General features: G+C 34.6%; 1 pseudogene; it reads right to left on the bottom strand.

The window, feature by feature from the left end:
• Positions 1 to 1,025: 1,025 nt before the first annotated feature.
• Positions 1,026 to 6,726, bottom strand: LOC141250146 (uncharacterized; annotated as a pseudogene).
• Positions 6,727 to 8,551: the final 1,825 nt, after the last annotated feature.

The raw sequence follows: 8,551 nt of genomic DNA, 5'->3' as shown, positions 1-8,551 counted from the left end.
CACTCAAGTGAGATCAAGTGCTTTTAATGCCCTACGGGTGGTCACATGTCTAAGTATTGACCATCTAGGTTCCAAGTCCTACTCAGCACCATTGGTAAGTATAAGTTGGATGAGGAGGTCGAGGTAGAGGAGGCCTGTTAGTGTCCCAGGGTCGGCCTTCTCTCACATTACAAATACAAAATATGTTGAAAAAATAAGCCAGAAATGACTTCCTAAAGTCAGTAAATAACCTTCCTTAACACAATGTCAAATAAGTAAAGTTGTCAAAAAAAGAATGAAGTTTTAAGTGTCTAGAATCCTACAATTCGTTTGGCTTGTCATAGGAAGAAATTAGCCGGAACGGGTTTCTTCTTGGAGGTATGATTGAGTGCTAATAATGGTGCATGGTCCGTCGCAAGAAATGGCCAAAGGTCCATGATTGGTGAGAACAAGATGGACTTGTCCTTGGAGTTTCATAGTCATAGCGCGAGTGATGCGCATGGCTGACTGTTCATGCTCTTGCACCATGTCATTGATGTCTCCCTTGACGTCCAAGCTAGGTATAATAAGATCTTGATGGGACGGATTCACATCAAATATATACTCGAATTAAATGAGAGTAACACATTTTTGTAACGCTTAATGATTTACATTTAACATATAGAATATGAAAAATATTTAATCTATATATAATTTCTTAAAAAGAAGCACGGGTACCAACAACCTAGTTTTTTATCTTATTATATAATTTAAAATTTGTAATTAATAATATGAACAACCAATTAAATCATTCCAAATTCAATCCTTTTAAGTCGAACTCTACCTACTAATTCAGTATCAAATGTGAGTTCAATACGCATAATAGAAGTTATTCACGTATTCAAATTTTATTGTCAACTAGTGTAAGACTCGTGCCATGCACGGGTTTGAAAAAACTTATTGTTTAATGTTAATTTTATTATATGAAGACAACTAAAAATATATATGAGAAATAAACTATTGAAGATGCAAAATATAAACGTACTTAATTGTAATACAAATATAATCTAAACATTGTTAAACACTTCTTTAAAAACAATGTTGGTTGTAGTGTTCGACCGTCTTCCTTGTTTACCGCATACTAATATCTTCAAACCCTTCTTGCTTTTTACCCTCGAAAACGCAACGTAAAGTTGTCCATGAGTGAAAACAACTCGTGGAAGATAGATACCAACACTTGCAAGAGACTGTCCCTGACTCTTGTTGATTGTCATGGCAAAACAAACACTAACTGGGAATTGTATGCGCGTGAACTTGAAAGGGAGTCCAGAATCAGTAGGAGTCAACGACATCCGGGGGATCAAGACCGAATGACCAATGTTGTTACCTGATATAATGCGGCCTTTTATAACATGCTTACCAAGATCAGTTATAATTAGCCTTGTTCCATTGACCAACCTGCTTATTGATCAATGTTTCTAAGCAGCATAACAGGGGCGCCAATCTTTACTTTCAACTAGTGATGTGGAATTCCAGAAACTCTTACTGTGTTTAAATAGTCTGGTGTGTATATTTCTGTATCAACATCTGGATGAAAATCTGATTTGCATAGGCTATCAGAACTCAAGTACTCAATTTCGTCTCCCGGAAGCAAAGACAACACAAAGTGATTAATTTGTTCTACCTCTTCGTGTGTAGGTGCAAGAATTGTGCTCTCTTCAAAATAGTTGGAAGACTGGTGAACAATAGAAAGAGAAGGATAAACTGTTTCAACAATTGCCTCAATAGGATCAAGATAAAAGTTGGGTACCAACAAATCATCGGGGATGTCGATAGTGGCCTCTCCGTCAATGTCTTCTCCAATATCTCCATTTCTGATGCTCAATATCCAATCAGAAAACTCTTTCACTTCTTCTCTTTCGTTAATAGTATTTCCTTGTTGAATTCTCATGTTTTTTGTCAATGTCAGTACTTTGCAATGCTTCCATAAGTAGGATGAATTAATAGTTGCATACACTATATCATGCCTGCTACCCTTTGGAATAACCGGAAGAATTTGTCTAAAATCTCCTCCAAATATAACAACCTTACCTCCAAAAGGTTGATCAACATCGTTTGAATTCTGATCACTCATTATATCTCTCAAGGTCTTATCAAGCGCTTCGAAACAGTATTTGCTCGTCATAGGCGCCTCATCCCATATCATAAGTTTTGCAGCACAAATCAAGTGGGCCAAGTCAGAACCCTTGTTAATACTGCAAGTGGAAGCCTCGTCTATTTGTAAAGGAATTTTGAATCGGGAATGAGCTGTTCGACCACCAGGAAGCAACAATGCTGCATTACCGCTAGAAGCAACATTAAGAACAATTTCACCTTTTGATCTAATAGCCGCTGAAACTGATCTCCATATGTAGGTCTTTCCAGTGCCTCCATAGCCGTATAAGAAGAAGACACCTCCAGAGTCACCTGAAACAGCTCCCATGATATCATCATACACCCCTTTCTGCTCATCTGTAAAGCAAGAGATCAACCGCTCGTGCTCAACTGCTAAAGTATGTCTGTCGTAACGGAGCTCCTCCTGTATTAATCTGTTGCCACCCTCAGATACTAATGTATGATCAACTGTAGGCATGGTGTTGAAGTGCGTCAAACTGCGACCCTCTCGGTGTAATAATTTCTCAACCTCTACAAGAGCTAGATTTATTAACTGCTCGTCCGACAAAATCAAATCTACACATGACCCAAAGAATTGAATAAGATCATTTTGTCTAACTATATAGAAAAAGATATCATCATAAATGTAACATATCAACAAATTAAATGACAATACCAGGAATACGGAGAATCTTCTTTCGCTTCTACAAGATATCCTCTGCAAGATACTTCCAAGTTTGTTCCCAAACATGTAATGTTTGAGCCATGTTGTCTGTACACAACAGAAAGACGAACAAAGACCTGAGATAGTGGGTTGAACCCCAAAAACTGGCTTCTTTAATCCCATCAATATACTCTCTGTTGTCATCTAACAATCCAAGCGCATAACAAGCCTCTTTAAAGGTAGGATACACAATACCTTCTATAGTACGCAACTCTTCAAACTAAGTCGGACATTTTATGTGATTGAGCAAGATTCTCAAATAATACTTCTCCCCTGCACCTGGATCTACTGGATAAATCTTACCAATAGACATTCCACGCTCTCTTTCTTTACAAATTTTTTGTTTAGCAACCAAAACAAATTTATTCGAAAATTCTAAATATGGCAAGCCTCTTGCCTTTGGCTCTGTTCTGTTGGACTTCATCCACTCCAAAAACATGCTCTTCTTTGAACCTTCATTGTTAATGACATCTTCAATTTATGCATCATCACCAAAATATACACTCTGTTCTCCAGGGAGATGAAAACTTAAACGTTGAACAGGTGGCCACCTACACATAATAAACCAAATACTCAGTGGTAATACATCCGTATTTATTCCATATATATATATATATATTATTTACCTATCATTAATTTCAAACCCTAATATCCTCCATGAAGCCTCACATGCTGAAAGATAGCGACAATTGTAATAATTCTTAATTTCATCAACATCATGAATCTGATCTTCTCCTGTGGTGGAAGGCGTGATGGCTAAAGTGCAACGGTCACTTCCCTTGTTTATGTACTTGAACAAATATTTGATACTTGCCGAACGATTGCACCACTCAACATTGATATGAGCTTGAAATTTTAGGAGCAGTTTATCGTTGTACGGTACAACATAACCATTATCTAACGGTATACCATTCTTTTCAGCAGTCCTTTTACTGTCACGTCTTCTCTAGACTGGGAAGCCTTCATTGTCTACTGTACTATGTTCCACAAAAGATTTAGGGAAAAATTTCTTACATTTCCCGTCAACCATACAGGGAGATTTGAGATTAGAAGAACCGCAAGGACCATGCATCATGTACTCTGTCACTGCATAATTTAAAGCTGGATTTCCCGTGACATTGTCAAAATGTTCCGGGTTAGGGAGCTTTGATTTTTTAGAAAGAAATAGGAGTATGTGTGCATGAGGCAACCCACGTTTTTGAAATTCAATTGTGTAATAACTGCAAATAAATATATGATTTTGTTAATAATTGAGAATGCATTAAATCTATCTTAAATAGGAATACTTAAAGCATAGAATGTAATAGAAGTACTTACTTGAAATAACTTCACCGAAAGGCTTTTTCAATTTGAAATTATTAATCATTAGATCCAACTTCATTTTGAACACCCTGCAAATAATATCAGGTCTATCCTCTTGGCTTAAACCTCTCTCCTTGACAAACGTCAACACTTCAGGCCACTTTCGATTGCATGTGAAAGTGATAAACAAATCAGGATAACCAAAATACTTGCATATAGCCATCGCATCGTGATAATTCTATTTCATGTATCTAGGTCCACCAGTGAAAGAAGATGGTAAGACTATCCTTCTATCAGTTGAGTTAGGAGTTGTACGTCCACTTGCTGCTGCTTTGGATAGGTTGGTATGTAAATCAGATCGTATTTGGGCTTGGTGAGTTTGAAAGTAGTTTGTCCTTTCACCCTCCACTATAGAATAAACATCAGGTAAAAACATTAGTAAAAGCCTTTTCGAATTCCTAAGAGCACATGATTCTCCACGCCTTTCATGTATCCTGAATTGAAGAAATTCCTTTATCGTGACCCTTTCCCTCTTCCTTGTAGAGCTGCTAGCTCTATCACTCAAAGCAATGTCAGTCATGTAACCATCCTCACCATAAGTAATAGCAGAGGATATTGCAAAGCAAGATACGATGGATGCAATTCAATGATACGTTGCAACGGACCAGACTTTGTATGCAATATATGTCTCTATATGAAACTTCTTCATCGGTTTCACCAACTACAATCACCGCAACATCTGAAGCAGTTGGCAAATTAAATGTCCTACCATTTGTATTGCGTTTGCTCAATAGTCGCAACTGCATATTTCTGGAATCGCCACTTTCTATACGATCTCTATCCATACGGAAAGCCTTTGCATGAGGATTGTGACTATCAATCATTTGCCTCAATTCAGCCACCAAAGAATCATCAACCTTTTTAACACGCGTACTACATTTATAAAAAGTTCAAATTGATAATATAAGAATTAAACGTTTTTAAAATAACTATTGTATAACTTTTATGAAAAATGAACTGTATATCATTAATAAATTGCGTACCTAATGGCTTGAATTCTGTTTTTATCTTCATTTTCAGTATCAAATATATATAGCTGTGAGAACTTAGGAGTATATCCAGTTCTTGGCAGCAAACTTCCAATCCTATGATAATTTTGACCATGCATTGTATAGCAATAAGGTCCTCGACCTCACGTATTGTTTGTGAACTTGGCTCCCAAAGATATGAACGAAAACATCATATTGTAAGTTATGATATTATCGAAAAAATTCTTGCTTTTGGATGAATCCCACTATGCAGATCTTAGCAACTGCGGAGGATCTTTCAACAAAGGAAGCTGAATTTTTCCCTTACTACAGCATAGGGAAAATTCTGGCATTTTGTCTTCGCTTACAGGTCTCTGTTTGTTAAGTCTCTCCTCTTTCCATAGCAATGCGTCGTAATATTGACACTCATATTCTGGATCACCAAGATCTTTGTAATCCACTGCTCAACAGAATTATAAAAAAGATTAGACTAACCAAAATTAATATTGATATAATATTAATTAAATCAATAGTATTAGAACCGGTTAGAGATAATTGTCAACGACGAACCTCCTTTTGTATTTTGATTCTCTTTCTTCTTATTTCTCGAGCTAAATATAGTTATAAAAAATTCCATCGTATTAATGTTTAAATTATTGTTTAACATTGAACTGAATATTGGTACAAAAAAGCGAACCTTTTGCTTGCGCGAGAAGTCATTTTTGGAGGAGAAACTATGCGTCAACTGGTGGAGGGAAATTTTCTACACATTGTTAAAAAGTGTAAGTTTTTAATGTTAAATGACAGATATACTCTAATAAAAATGGAAGACAAATAATATTATTGACACTTACGTAGTAGTGGTATTCCAGCTCCCTTGTTTGCTCCAACGTTCATCCTCAATTGTCTATTAGACCGAGCTATAAAACCTAAGGAAATTAGACATACATGTTTTTATAAGGTAGATTCAAACTTTACTATTGTGAATGCAAATAAATGAAAGGAACCTTGATCTTGCATTTCAAGTAAAGATGAGGGAACATGCGGAGGCACATTTTCTGGAAAAAAATAATTTGAAAGTTCAATCTCAATTATAATTTTAAGACAACTACAAAGATGAAGTACAAATAGTAGGCAACTTAAACACTAACCCTTATCATGTACTGTGTACCAAGCTGTTTATGCCGCAACACATTCACCATGAACTGTGTATTAGACCGAGCTACATACACAAAAGGATATTAATAATGTTTGTTTTAATATAATATATTGAGGCTGTTATTTTATATTTGCAAAGAAAATATCAGCACCTTGAGTGATAGTGGATGCATTTTGACTTGAAGAGATAATTGTTTCGTTTTCATTTTGAACACCTGAACATTTACGATATGTGATTAGATTCAATAAATTATTTGGAAAAAAATGGAAACTTGTTGTTCTACAAAATTGAAATGAACTGCATATACCATTGTTCCTCTGATTCGATATGTCACAAAGGATTGATTGTCGACTGCTGCTACATTTTTTGATTTTGATACCGAACTGGAAGCTGTATTCCATTATGGGATGAATATAACATATAAATTTATTAAAAATATGTAAATACATTCATAATAAAAAATGATTAATCAAAGTAATTGATCTTCAAATATTTTCATTAAATTACATGGAGATTTTTGTGTTGATCCTTGTTGCTTATCTTTTATTTTCTGCATTCGTGATATCCTCTTGCTTCGTGCTGCAAAAAATGTAAGTAAATTATAATGTATCATTCATTCCATTCGTTATTCAATGTATAAATTTTCCACATACCTTGTTCGACTGGACTGAGCGTATTTGAAATTGCGGTCGTCGTATTGATGGACACTGAAGTAATATTAATGATTCCAGGTGTATTGTGATTTCCTGAAATATAAGATTATTAAAGTAAATATACATATAATAAAAACCATCTCTAATTTTTTAATCTCTGATTTTCATATTCAAACCTAAATTGCTTGAGCTCGTTGTCTGTTTACGCTTTTTTCCACCACCAGATGATCCAGCCATTGTATTAATCTCCAGTCCTATAATTATGCAAGGAAATTTATATTTGTCTGACTAAAAGGGAATAAACAATTACTTATAAGCTGCAAATGAAAAGTAAAGTGTGTAACATGTAAATTTAATGTACGGGTAAAAAAGATCATGATAACTCTGTCGATCATTACATTGATTATAATAAGATATCAAGCCAAAAATATAAGTTATACATTTTTAGTTTAAATATAAAATAATTTTTTTTGATGAATAATTTGACTCGAAAACGTCAAAGTAATGCGGGTTATTTCATGAACTAATATAGTACGATTATTTATTTATATGAAGTAATTGAATAATTAATTTTAATAGGCTGCAGAGTAATTGATTTATGTATCACTTGTAGAATTTATTTTATATTTATTTTCATTACATTTTTTCAAACTAATATTTAAGAGATTTGATTTTTTATGAAATGAAACAATTTCGTTAAAAAGTGATTACTTTAAAATAAATTTTGTTCCTGTATTGGGCTTATAATTTTAAGGGTGGTTGAACTGATTAATTGAGTTGGGCCAAAATAAAAAAAATGTACCAAATATATTAAAAAACCGTCCCCATATGATTTTGTAGTTTGTTAGTTTGATTTAATAAGTAGTATGGGCTGCTTTTGTTTGGGCCGTCATTTTGGGCTACTTAGGTCATCCTCTCATAGGAAAGCTTACCATCATATTAACCTAAAAAACTATCAGCCTCCAACATAAAAACATCATTTGCTTTTGTTGTTTCAAGATTCATCTGGTTCACTCTCTTTTCTAAAGCCTAGGGTTTCCTATCCCTCTTCGATCTATACTGTCGGCATAATTCTAGATCTTGTTCTTCGATTTATGCCATTCTCTTCTGCTCCACTAATCTCGATAACGACTTCTCGCCGGGTGAAGATGAGGTTCCTATCCCTCTTCTTATTTTTAAAACCAGATCTGAATTTTCTTTTTGTGCTATTTGGCTACGTGTTCAAATTTTCTGGATTTAATTTGCATTCTATATCTGTTTAGTTCATATACTATGTTTTTACCTAGGTTTTCATGATTTTTCACGAACAAATTCCAGATCTGGATTTTATTCTGGATTTACCTAGGAAAACCTTTAAAATCCGATTCATGTGGTTGTATTATAATATATGTGTACCTTTTTGCTTCTTATCAATTGTCGTCAAGCTTGTTTCTTCATCTGATTTGTCACCCTGCATGACTGAAAACTGAGAAATTGGCTTACACTTTGGTTGCTCGTCCTGCAAATAGCATAAATAACGAACACTTGGGTTAATCAACAATACAACTTAATAGACTTTGAATCATGTGAACCG

This window comes from Phyllobates terribilis, unplaced genomic scaffold, assembly GCF_046119375.1.
Source record: "Phyllobates terribilis strain yellow unplaced genomic scaffold, ASM4611937v1 Scaffold_5411__1_contigs__length_51877, whole genome shotgun sequence".
Taxonomy (NCBI): domain Eukaryota; kingdom Metazoa; phylum Chordata; class Amphibia; order Anura; family Dendrobatidae; genus Phyllobates; species Phyllobates terribilis.
The sequence above is the reverse complement of the archived record's forward strand: the minus strand, read 5'-3'. Positions and strand labels throughout refer to the sequence as shown.